Source organism: Macaca fascicularis, chromosome 2 (genome assembly GCF_037993035.2).
Source record: "Macaca fascicularis isolate 582-1 chromosome 2, T2T-MFA8v1.1".
Taxonomy (NCBI): domain Eukaryota; kingdom Metazoa; phylum Chordata; class Mammalia; order Primates; family Cercopithecidae; genus Macaca; species Macaca fascicularis.
Genome location: NC_088376.1, coordinates 48,973,043 through 48,987,014, shown reverse-complemented (window position 1 = coordinate 48,987,014; position 13,972 = coordinate 48,973,043). Strand labels below are relative to the sequence as shown.

Genomic DNA, 13,972 nt, shown 5'->3' with positions numbered 1-13,972 from the left:
CAATGATTTTTAGTCTGCCTTAGAAACATATTCAAATGGATGACTTTTTACCTCCTTTACTACTACTGTTCCTTGTCTGTGTCACCTGGTCTCTAACGTAGAACACTGTTTGAAACACTCTTCAACAGACTTCCTGATTTTGTCCTTGGCCTCTTTCTGTGATAGCAACCAGGGTAATCCTGTTAAACTTGAGTCAGATTATGAGACGCAGTATTGCATAGCAGTTAAGAGCACAGCCTCTGGAGCTAGTCTTTCTCGGTTCAAATATGGGCTCTGCCACTTACTGTATATTTAAATTTGGGCAACACAGTTAAATGTAATATTGGAAGAGCAGTAGTACTTGGATTAAATGAGTTAATAGTATCTATATGGTAGACATTGTTATTATATTGTTATTACTATTATTTTAGTAGCTATTATGTCATCTCTTTACTCAGAAGTCTCTACTAGCTTGCTATTACATTTGAAATAAAAACCAGAGTGTTTACAATGACCTCCTAGACCGTGCACAGTCTATTCATTCTGACTTCCGAACTCATCTGATTTTCCCTTGCGTAGTCTCTTCTGGCCATTCTGGATGCCTACTGTCCTCCCTTTTCTTCCACTGCTAATATATGAGGCCTGAACCCAGCTCAGTCAGATTCTCTGTGTTTGTTGTTTCCTTTTACTGGAAAGATGTCCCTCAGATATCTGCATAGCTCACTTCCTTTGCTTCAGGTCACCCTCTCAGTGAAACTTGGTTATGTTATCCAAGATAGCAACCCATTCAGGACTCCCTGTGACACTCTATGACACTTTGTTCTTTCTCTTTAGCCGTGAAAGTTAAATGCAATTTTTTTTTTGTCTCCCTGTATTGGAATATAAACTCCATGATGGCAGAAGCTTATTTTTGGTCTCTTGTCCAGTCTTGAATGCTGAGTCTCTAGAACAGTGGCATGTAGTAGGCACACAGTAACATTGAAGGAATTAGTGAACTTATGGCACCTGGTTAATTCTCTTCTCAAAACCTCATGTGGTATCATCTTTCCCATATATACCCAGTATTCTTTCAGCTGTGCCCTCTGTGGTCTGTGATCTGCTCCATCTTGGCTTCCAGCTATCTGCTCTTAATTCTAAATGGTAATTTGCAATTAACCATTTCCTGTCTTTTGAATAATGAAAACACGAATCCCTCTCCATTTCTGACTAGCAGTGTTTCTCATGTCTTTGAGACCCACTTAACTGTTTCTTCCCCCTGTGGTTTTACCTCACCTTGTCTTGATTTCTTCCTCCTCTGATTTATTGTTGCCCTTCATTGTTTAACTTCCTCATTGTGCTGTTATCTAGAATCAGAAATACCAATTTTTTATTATTTGGCATACCTAGGATGGTATTTTTTTTAGTGTGATTCCTGTTGAGCATCGTCTGCATCTCTTCATGACAATGCCTGGTACTCGGAATTTATTCCCCAGGAGCTCCCCATGTAGACTGAATCAGAAACTCTTGGAGTGTGACCCAGCAATCTCTGTTTTTACAGGGCTTTGGGTAGTTGTTCTAGTCTATGCTAATGTTTGAAAAGCACTGAGCAAGGACATTGGCATGATAGGCCAGTTTCCAGACTGGGAATATCTGAGATTAAGGGTCTAGTTGGGGCCAGCACTGTGGCTCATGTCTGTAATCCCAGCACTTTGGGAGCCCAAGGCAGGCAGATCACTTAAGACCAGGAGTTCTAGACCAGCCTGACCAACATAGTAAAACCCTGTGTCTACCAGAAATACAAATTTATTAGTGGGGTTTGGTGGTGAGCACCTGTAGTCCCAGCTACTCAGGAGGCTGAGGTGGGAGTATCACACTTCAACAGTGGGAGCTAATTGAATCAGAGGTCGTTATGTCTTAGGAGACTTTTTGTGAATGTGGCAGATAGAGCTTCTTACTGAATCAAAATGGTGTTATAAAGCCAATTATTTGGAAACAACATTATGGAGCTGTATTATCTTCCTGTTATTTTCAGAATTTTTATGCTTTGATATATAGAAAATACCTTTTAGTCATTTCCATCTTTTTTAAAAACTCACAGGTCATCTTGGAATCATAGTTGAAATAAATAGTATTTCTCATTAAAGCATTAACATGTGAGTTCATCATAAGTTTGGTAATTCAGAATGGAACGAAAGCACTTCATTGTTTGGAATACAGGTTGGATATCCCTTATCCAAAATGCTTGGGACCAGAAGTGTTTCAGATTTCCAATTTTTACAGATTTTGGAATACAATCATCTTGCATAATGACAAAGATATCTTCTGAGAATTGAGTCATTAGGCGATTTTGTCATTATAGAAACATCATAGAGTGTACCTATATAAACCTAGATGGTGTAGCTTACCACACCTAGACAATATAGTATACACTGTTTCTCCACTACAAACTTGTAAGGAGTGTTACTGTACTGAATATTTAGGTAGTTGTCACACAGTGGTATTTGTGTATCTAAATATATCGAAACATGAAAAAGGCAACCCATTGTGCTATGACTGCTACTATATCACTAGATGATAAGAGTTTTTCAGCTCCATTGTAATATTATGGGACCAGTGTTGTATATGTGGCTCATCATTGATGGGACCATCATGTGGCACATTACTGTATTTATATACACATAATGAGATATCTTGGGGATGGGACCCAAGTCTCAACATGAAATTCGTGTATGTTTCATATATACCTTTTACATATAAGACAATATTATATAATATTTTAAATAATTTTATGCAAGAAATAACGTTTTCACTGTCCTCCTCACATTAGGTCAGGTGTGGAATTTTACACTTGTGGTCTTTCAGCACTCAAAAAGTTTTAGTTTGAATTTTGGATTTCTGGACTAGGAATGTTCAACCTGTAATATGAATTAGTAAAGTCTTATCAGGTTCAGTATTTCATTTATTCAACATTAAGCATATGACAAGGTATCAGTGTAAAAAATGAAACTATAAAAGTACTGGAAGAAAATATGAATAATTATTTTATAATTGCAACATGTAGAAGACATTTCTGAAGTGTGAGAAACAAAACCCAGAAGATGTAAGAATTAATGGCTGATTTTTAAAAGTCATAAAAATAAAAATTCTGTCTGTCTGGGAAAAAATCATACAGTCAAAACGAAGTTGAAAGATAAGTGGTAAATGGGGAGAAAATGTTCAACCCACAAGGTTTACTTGGAATTTATTGTAGAGATACAATCTTACATGTAAGAAAATTACTTGTGAACATCATTATCAATTGCAGCATTTTAATATTTAATTTTTATTTTTTTAGCGCAGCAGTGGAATGGAAACAGCCTAAATTTTTACCAGCATGCTGGTTAAATTATGGTTCATTCATACAACAGAATATTATATGTCTGTACTCTATTTGGAAATATCTCAAAGAAATACAAAATTTTTAAAAAGATGCAGAGTGGAATAGAGAGTATGCACATGTATGAGAAGTATTCACTTGTGCATGCATTAAAATATCTCTTAAACCATACATCAGAACCAGTATTATTGATATTTTCTGAGGGGAAGTCAGTTAAATGTCTGGTAAAGATTATCACTTTCTACTTCACCTAGTCCAAAAGTTAAATTACAAATAAGGAAAGATCAGCCATGTATATAAATACATGTTTTAGATCTCCAGCTTGGCACAGTGGATGCTAGAATGTTTTTTGTATTTTCTGGGATATACTCCAAAAAAAGATGTCTCCTTACATAAAGATGAGAATTTATGACAGTTTTCAACATGAAGTGAATAATAAACTTTTTTGGAGTCTTGTGGTAATTCTGTAGAAGATATTTGTAGTTGTCTTCATCAAATCATCATTTAATTTTATGTACTGAAAATATATAATATACAGATTCAATTTTCTAGTAATCTTTTATATCGCAACTTCAACTCGTGGAACAATGTGGAGAACTAGCAACTTGTTGGGGGAAGATTCTGAGCTGCCAAAACTGATACCATAAAACTTTCAAGACAGTATGAGGATGAGCTGCTCCTCAAGTTAAATGTACTTATTTTATGCAAGGTAGATAACAATGGAAGGTATCTCCTTATAAAAATCATATTATAATGTGTTCATGGCCATGTGGAGTAAAGTAAGCAAATATTTCACTATAATTAAAGATGGTAAATGAAAGTTATGTCTTCTCTCCATTTTTGTTCCTGTTTCAGTCACATCACACTTTATCAGGTCTACATTTAGTTTTGTATACCTGATTCATTTATTTTCATTGCTTTCGTTTTGGCAGACTTGTGCATAAAGGCTGTTCTTTTTCCGTTATGAAGAATAAAATGTTATCTTGATTCAGGCACCTCACCCTTACAACTTTCTCTTAGAGCATGGCTTGCCTAAGCGTAAGTCTAACTCAAGCTTTCTGTTCCAGGGCAACTCTCCTTATTCATATGCGAATTGGCAGGAATATATTACCTCAGCCTGTGCTTGTTTGTCCTGGTTCCTAACTTTACTATTGATCCCCTTTTCATATAAGCATTGGAAATATTTTTAGTGTCTGTGTAAAATATGAAATAAACAGTAACAGATCATATGTGTTTCAACAAGCTACGTAACCTTGGTACCAGATTTCTGGCAGGCAGTTCATATCATCTAATAAAGCATTTGGCCAGCAGATGGGTTACCCCATCCCACTCAAAGAAGGTTTCTCATTCATTTGTGGAGGTTGCTGAAACCTTTGAACCCTTGGAATTCAACAGATTAAAGTACTGTATTTGTGAAGGGACAGATCCATTTTCCTTTGACGTTAAAATTATATCTAGTGTATATATTTTTATAACGTTTGAAGGGATCAATTGTATTTTCCAAGTCATAAATTTTGGAAAATGGTCCTATACTCTTTGTTTTAATTTTTATAAAGATAGGAAACATACTGCTTTTCCAAGATAATCTTTCATTTTGGATGTTGTTTATTATACTTTGTGTTGATACGTAATCCGCACTCCTCAATTAATTCCTTTCTCTCTCTCCACCCCAGCCAGTTCTTTCCACTAAAATCATTTAGAGAAAATCTAGTATTGCTTTCTCTAAAAATGTAATGAGTTGGTGGGGAGGTAGTGAATCTTTCTTTTCTTTTTTTCATGTAGAAAAATTCTCAGTCTCTCAACTATTCAATAATGATATGATTGCTAGACCCCTGAACCTACTGGTTAAACTCCTTATTTGTCAAAATTCACCTTAATTTAGCATCCCAAGTTCTTACAGTTTCCACAGATGGGCTATACAGATTGGAGTGTAATCATCACTTCTGTTAAGATAGCTTTTGTTTTTGTTTGTTTGGTTTGGTCAGCCATCTCACATATTGGCTCATTTTTGAGTTTGTATTCAAGTAAGGCCCATAGCACACTTTTTTCCCCAACTTCTTAAAATCAAGTTTTACTCTGATTGAACCTCCTCCCTGCCGTGTGTGATCATTCTTTGCTGTTTGAATTTTACTTTTCCCTTCTGAACTCTGGAAAGAATTTGCTGAAACTCAGTGTATAGTCCTTGGCTGCAATCCATTCATTTCATCTGTGTTTCTGGGAAGGGATTGGCATACATGTGGAGGAGCAGCTCCCCCTTTTTTTAATTGCTTATTATGTTTAGGTTGAGTTCTTAACTTTTAGGTCATGGACAATTGTTGAGAGGCAGAAGTAGAGAAGTACAGGGGTGATGAGGGCCTGTGGGATTTACTGAAGGGAGTTATTGCAAGCAGTTCTAAGTAAAGTGGTTTTTTGTACAGATTGGAAAAATTATATGGTTCATATGTATATATTAATGACTTTCTAAAGTATATGGATACTGTCGAGATTGTGAGAATGTAAATTTATTTAAATGTCACTGTATTTATTTCAACATTTTCTCATAATTTTCTTGATCAGTTGTTGCTATAATATGGCCATAGAGCAGACCACAATGTTTTATATTAAAAATTACACCTCATATTAGGAAACTGGAGCCTTTTATTTTATTTTATTTTTTTGAGATGGAGTCTTGCTCTGGCACCCAGGCTGGAGTGCAGTGGCACGTTCTCCGCTCACTGTAAGCTCCGCCTCCTGGGTTCACGCTATTCTCCTGCCTCAGCTTCCCAAGTAGCTGGGACTACAGGTGCCAGCCACCACACCCAGCCAATTTTTTTGTATTTTTAGTAGAGACCAGGTTTCACCGTAGCCAGGATGGTCTTGATCTCCTGACCTCGTGATCCACTCGCCTTGGCCTCCCAGAGTGCTGGGATTGCAGGCGTGAGCCACTGGACCCGGCCAGGCTTTTATTTTAAGATTCAGATCTTTGTCTAATATTTATTCAAGTTTTATTGACCATAAATATACTATTTTTGGTATTTTTTGCAGTATAATCTGTATGTTTTTAAAAAATGTCTTGAAGCTTTCATAGCATTTTGAAAGTAACTACTACTAGAAATTCTTGATCATAATATTCCTTTGAGTTCTGTCTTGAAATTTGTCATCCATTCACTATTAGGTTACCTAACAGACAAAAGCTCACAGGTGGGTATATCACTGGAAAACATGAGTATCCAAAAGGACGATTGGGAAACCTAAATAAAAAGTTCTTAATGTTTGCATGTATAACATTTTTATTTCAAAAAATGATAAAGATATATCATGGCTTGGTTTGAAGTATTTATAAAGGATGGGGATGGTCTCGGTATGCACTTGGTCTTTCACATACCTGTTATCTCTGGAAGTCTTGATCTATTCTTCTTCATTTGGTATCTAGTTAGTGTTGGACCTTATGGTTCTAGAAGAGTTTATTTTTAACTTCATGACTCCTATCCAGGACCATTTGTCTTACAGCCTTTCTGTAAATAACTGGCAATACTTGCCCTCTCCATCCCACTGCACATACTGCTATGGTGACCAACTCATTCCAGTTTGCCTAGGACTTTTTCCAGTTTTAAAACTGAAAGCCCTGTATTTCTGGAATCTCCTCAGCCCTGGGCATACTGGGATGGTGAGTCATTCTGCATACTACCCTCTACTTTTCAGCACTTCTCTTAAGTTGTGGTTTGTCTGTTCATTGTCCAGAGTGGGCTGTGGAAGCCCAGGCATCCATCTGAAAGCTAATGTGTGTGAAGATGCCTTGTATGTAGTGTTAGAGGTTGGAAGTGACTTTTTTCTTTAAGCATTCCTTTGACCCTCTTTTTCTACAAAAATGGTAGGAAATCATTGGATATCTCTTGACACATCCTTTTTAGGTTTCTTTTTTTTCTTGTTGAAATTGTGACATGAATTACCCTTGAGGAATTTTTGTCTTGAATTTTTTTCAACAATTCTGCCAAATAAAATTAATTATCTTCAACAATTCCACAAAATAAAATTAGACTGCATGGCTTCAGTTTGTCATAGTTTTTGGTGACTCAATACTTAACAAAGCAACAAAATTGTGCAATAAAATCTAGGAAAACCAAGTTTTTTAGTAATTGTGAATCCCAAGTTATCTTAGATTGGTTACCACTTAACTGCAGGATCCTGGACAAGTCTTGTTTTCTCTTTAGATTATGGTTTCCTCCTTCATGAAAGAAGCGGGCTTTGCTAGACTGACCCTGAGGTCATAATTTACGTTAAAGGAAATGACTTTCAGTCAGTGGAAGAGCAGGGTATAATTGCTTTATGTACCAAATACTTATTTTCTGGAGTCCATTTGGAGTCATTTTTGTGTCTCTCTAGCTTGGCCTCTGAGTACAGAACACAGCATAACGCACTATCCCCATAGTACCTCTTTCAGATAAGACTTCCTGACTGTAGCTAGGATATTATGTCAGACATCCCCAAGACTTATCCTGCGGGTTCAGTGATTCACCAGGAGGACCTACAGGATTCGGCATATAGTTGTACTCATGTCTATGACTTATTACTCTGAAAGGATACAAAGCAAAATCAGCAATGAGAAAAAGCACATGGGTGAGGTCCAGGGAAAACAGGAATAAGCTTCTAACAGTTATTTTCCAGTTAAGTCACAGAAGATGTGCTTAATTCTCCAAGCAGCTAACTAGTTGTGACAACATGTGTGAAATGTTGAAATGTTTACCTACTATGAAAGCTCATTAGAGATTCAGTGCCCATAGCTTTTCTGGGGAATGGTCACATAGGCAGCCTCTGTACCAAAATTTCAAGCACCCAGAAGGAAGGCAGATGTTCAGCATAAACCACGTTGTTTGTATAATTTAGCCATAGTGAGCCATCTTATCTAGGAATGATGGGAACCCTTCCCATTGGAAAACCATCTGGAAACCATATGGAATCCAACTTTTCAGATGCCTGCCAAGGACCAACCTTACAAGCAGATCTTTCTAAGGATAGAAGTCTTAAGTTGCTATCTCTTTTCTGAACATAGTAAAACTCAAAGATTGCTTCAGCGCTTAACCTGTTGTCACCAAGGGAGGCCACATGACATTGAGGAGTAACTCTGAAGTTCTCCTTCTGGCCCTACTAGTAATTTGTTAGGTGGCTTTGGCTAAGTTGAGAGGAGCTGTACCTTCTTCACCTGTGAATTTGAGATGATTATGCTAACTACATAGGGATTTTGTTAAATTATTTTATGCACACGTACGTGCAAGACATATGATATTACTTGCCCCTGAGTCTACTCATTCTGAAATGTTTTTGAAGAACCTACTGTGTGCTTAATATTGTGATAAGCTCTGGGGGTCAAACTGTGAGCAAAAGAATGTTCTCTGCCTTTCTGTAACTTATAGTCTCGTTGGAGAGAGAAACTTTAATCTCACATAATTTGAGAGTATTCATAATTTGAGATTCTGCAAATTAATATGTAATTACAATTTGTGGTGAGTGTCCTGAAAGAGAGTTAGAAAGTGCAGTGAAAAATTTTATGGGTACTGACCTATTCTAGTAGGTCAGAGAGGGTCTCTCTAAGGAAATAGTATATGTGTAAGAATCTCAAGTTTGCCTGGGCAGTGGCCACATCAAGATGTCAGGGAGGAGTATTAGATAATGGTCTTGAAAAGGCTCTTCTCTTTGAATGGGAGGGTGCAGACATTATTAGAAACTAAAACACAAGCCAACGTGGTTGAAGAAGAGAGAACAAAGGGGAGAGAGAAAGTGGATGAGACTGGAGAGAAGTAACCTAGGGCCACATTGTAGTAATGGAGTTTCTCTACTATCCTAAGAGGGTATTTACCAATGAAGTGACATGATCAGATATCTAACTATTTTGAAATGATCACCCTGGCTGCTTTGTAAACAAAGGTTTAGAATGTACAAAGTTGGCTTAAGAGGCGATTGGAGAAGCCTGAGCTATTGCTGATTATAACTTGAGTTAGAGTTATTATAGCTTGCTGGGAGATGGAGAGGAATGTAAAGATTTGAGAAGGCCTATCTAGAGTTACTTGCTGAACTGTTTGAATAAACAGTTTCACGACTGTTTTTCCATAATTTTTAAAAACAATCTGTATAGCATCTCTGGTAGAGAAAGGGATGGGAGTTATAACTTGGTGAGTTTTGCACATCAGCTACAATCTATCTTGCCCATGCTTCCTTTGAATATATATAAGATACTGTCTAACACATACGTAGGAGTTTGTGTCGACTGCTTCATATATACTAACTCATTTTACTTTCATGGAAATCCTGTCAGGTAGATGCTATTATTACAGACATATTACAGTTGAGACACAGAGTTTAAGTAACTGACCAAATCAAAATAAATAAGAAATAGTAGAGCTGGGATTTAAGCTAACTAGTTTGCGTTCAGATCCATATGGCCAACTATATGGATAAGTAGCAAACTTATGACCCTTAGGCCAATTCTGACCCATAGCTGTTTTTGCACAGCCAGCCAGACAACTACAAATTTTTAAAAATTTAAAGGATTGTAAAATATAAGGAAAAAATAAAATTTTGTTAGTGTATGTGGCTCACAAGGCCTGAAATGTTTACTATTTGACCTTTTGCAGAAGAAGTTTCTCAACATCTCTATTATGCTAACTTTTACTATGAAAACATTTTTCTTTAGTAGAAAATTGAGAAACTTTCTACTTTACAGATAAAAGATGCATCCAGTCATAAATCAGTTAGTAGTAGAATGAGAACAGTGTACTCCCTGTTACTTCTGTGACACAATAATTTGTTTTTTATTGTTGCCAGTTTAAAATTAAGAACTGTGTTTAAAGTTACTTGAGAAGATATGGATAAAAGGCAGCTGGGCTAGTGCTGAGTTACTTAACTGTGATGCCCTCATTAAGAAAACGGATTTTAGCGCCACTGAGACTCCGTCTCAAAAAAAAAAATGGATTTCAGATGGATTTTATAAGCTGCTTTAGCATTTGGTGACATGATATATTAGCAAAAACAGTTTCTGTTTTGAAACCATGGTTTGTTTTTAAATAGAAAAATTGTGTCACTACTGAATATTGGTAAATTCTGTTCCGATATCAACAGCTATTTGGAGAAAAAAATGACTCCAACAATGCATTTTTTTTTTCTTCCAGACCTTTGAGGACATAGCATGTTTTAGCCTTTCTAAGCAAATTGACCTCTTGATTTTTGGAGAAATTATAAATTCATCTGACTTTTCAGACGGAGAAAAATAACCATTTAACAAATATTTATTAAATCTTACTGTAATGTTAGGCATTTTGGAGGATTATGTAAAGATGATTACATAGTCTGCCACTGGTTTTCATTTGGTAAGTGGTTGTTCAAATCTACCACACTGTATAGATGCATCACCTGTTTCTTATGCATGGAAACTGTATTGATCTGTTGTCTAATAGAGTCTGAAGGTGGCAATAGAGGTTACATTTGGCTACTGATGAGCTTCCATTTGCTTGTTTTTTTAACATCATGGTGCCAGGTATCTTGCTGAAACTAAGAAAAAGAGATAGCTGTTGCTGTTATAGATTGGTGGTAGCAGTGGATGGCGGGTGCCTGTTATTGAAGCACCATTCCTCAGTCATCTCACTTCATCATTCATTTGGCTGGTGGAGGGTGGATTGGAAAAGGTATTAATTATAGTTATTTAAATTATAATATTGTTTGGTTAAAGAACTCTGTATATTGTATGTTTCATTATCCTTAGATGATTCAGTTTGCTAAAAGATTCACATTGCAGAATTTTCTATCATTTTTTTTTTATTGGAAGTTTAGAGATTTTGCCTAAAGTTGTACTCTGTCTTTATAGGAATTCTGTATTTTTAGTTATTTGATAACTTTCCATACTATTTTCCATAGAGGTTGAACTAATTTACATTCCCACAAACAATGTGTAAGCGTTCCCTTTTCTTTGCATCCGTGCCGACATCTGTTGTTTTTTGACCTGTTAACAATAGCCATTCTGACTGCTGTGAAATGGTATCTCATTGTGGTTTTGATTTTCACTTCTCTGCTAATTAGTGATGTTGAACATTTGTTCATGTATTTCTTGGCCACTTGTATTTCTTCTTTTGAGAAATATCTCTTCAGCCATCCCAATACTGGGTATCTACTCAAAGGGAAAGAAGTCATTATATAAAAAAGACACCTATACTCATAAGCTTATTGCAGCACTGTTCACAACAACAAAGTCATGGAGCCAACCTAAAAGTCCACCAGTAGTTGACTGGGTAGAGAAAATGTGAAATATGATATATATAGACCATGGGATATGACACAGCTACAAGAAAGAATAAAATCATGTCCTTTGCAGTAGGATGAATGGAGCTGGAGGCCATTATCCTATGTGAGCTAACTTAGAAAACCAAATACCACATGTTCTCACTTATAAGTGGGAGCTAAACAATGGGTACACATGGACATAAAGATGGAAAAAATAGACACTGGGGACTCCAAAAAGGGGGAGGTTGGGAGAGGATTGAAAAGTTACCTGTTGGGTACAGTGTTCACTATGTGGGTAATGGATATACTAGAAGCGAAATCCTTACCAATATGCAATGTACCCATGTAACAAACATGCACCTGTATCCTCTGAATCTAAAATGAAATTTAAAGAAATAATAAAAACAAGAACTATTCAGCTGAGCTCATATTGTAGAACCATACGAAAATAAAGTTTTATATTTTTTAACACTGAATTTTGTGTTTGTGTGCAACAGTGAGTAACTGAACAAGGGACTTGGAAAATATGTGTTGACTCAATAAGTAAATGAATGAATAGATGGAAAAATAATAATTACAGGGATTTTTAAACATACAAAAAATGCAGTTTCAGTATTTATCACATATGACCAGTCTTGTTTTAATCTGTCTACCCGAATTAACTTTAAAACACATTGTAGGCACGATATCATTTGATTGGATATTACTTCAGTGTGTGTCTCTAAATTATACGGACTCTTTTTTTAAAAAAAAGTAAATGAAATTAGCAGGCTAAAAAGTTAACTAATTTCTCAATATCACCAAATATCTAATTAGTATTCAAATTTCTCTAATTTTCTCACAAATGCTTTTTTATAGTTTTTACAAATCAGGTCCGAACTCAGGGCCATGACTAACATTTGTTTGAAATGTCTCTTATGTTAATATTCTGTATATTTCCCTTCCCTTTTGTGCCTTTTGCCATCGATTGCATAAGTCATTTGTCCTATAGAATTTTTCATGTTCTGAATTTTATTGCTGACATCTCTTTCCTGTCACCATATCTTTGTCTCTTTATTTCTGGTAAATTTGTAGTGTAAATGGTAGTGAAATCCGAAAAGTATGTATCCAGTTTAGGTTACATTTTCTAACAATAATACTTCATAAATGGTGAGATGGTTGAATTTTTGAATTGGTTGATAAAAGCATGTGGGTGATACATGTCAACACTATTGTTTTTTTTTTTTTTCCTCCAACTAAGATTTATTTCTTATTGCAGTCATGATGATACTGAATAGCAAGTTAGAGGAAACAGCTGTTCATGTGTAATGTTACTAACCAGACCTTTCTTTAACAAAATTACGTATTTGTGATTTGGTTTAGGTTATTTATAAAGAGCAACAGTACTGAAACAGTAGGAGTTCTTATTTGGCATAGGATTGCTAGACATGGTCAGACTACACATGAGTAAGCTTTGCCTTCTGAGTCATTGGATTTGGTAACATTTTTGTCTACTCAAGGGTCTGGCCAACTTTACTTTTCCTACTAAGGATGATGAAATCCTTGCTGTTAACTTTATGCTGGAATTGTAAGTGTGAAAATTCATCCAGTAAAACCCGAAACTTGTAGTTAATTCTTATAATTTATATAGAAGAATTTAAGTAAGAAATGTAACTTTAAATAGAGTAATTTTATTACAGATAGACTTTAAAAGCCTCTTTGTTCTTATAAAATAAAATGTGGTATTCCCTATTTTGAAATTTATTCTGAATAATGTTAAATTTTCATAATCAGTTAAGCTCTGTTGGAAACTTTATAAACGAAAATTTTTTTAAATAGTTGATTTTAAAAAATATTCTTAAAATATATTTACTTGGGCCTGATCACCCAGACTGGAGTGCAGACATGTGATCTTGGCTCACTGCCATCTCTGCCTCCCGAGTTCGAGCGATTCTCCTGTCTCAGCCTCTTGAGTAGCTGGGATTACAAGTGTGTGCCACCATACCCGACTAATTTTTGTGTTTTTAGTAGAGACGAGGTTTCACCATGTTGGCCAGGCTGGTCTCAAACTGCTGCCCTCAAGTGATCTGCTCACCTCGGCCTCCCAAAGTGCCGTGATTACAGGCATGAGCTACTGTGCCTGGCCAGGAAATACCTTTTTCTTAGAAAAAAATCCAAGACTGTTGATGTTTATCTTCATGGAATTTTTTTTTTTTTTGGTTGACTAATGAATGTTTGAATTTAGTATTTCTTTGTATATTGTACTGATTTATATTTTATTGTAGTTCTTTTCAAAATTTGATGGATAAGTACATTGGTTCATCTGCTGTAATTTTTATAATGCATTATTGCCATGTTTGGTGATTATTGCTTAGGGGATACTCAAAACCTGTATTGTTTTCTTATAAATAG

General features: G+C 35.8%; 1 protein-coding gene across 7 annotated transcripts in view; it reads left to right on the top strand.

Annotated features, from left to right (window-relative positions):
• Positions 1-13,972, top strand: part of PLOD2 (procollagen-lysine,2-oxoglutarate 5-dioxygenase 2) — a 91,994-nt gene that overhangs the window by 22,932 nt on the left and 55,090 nt on the right. The gene's annotated exons all lie outside the window — the stretch shown is intronic.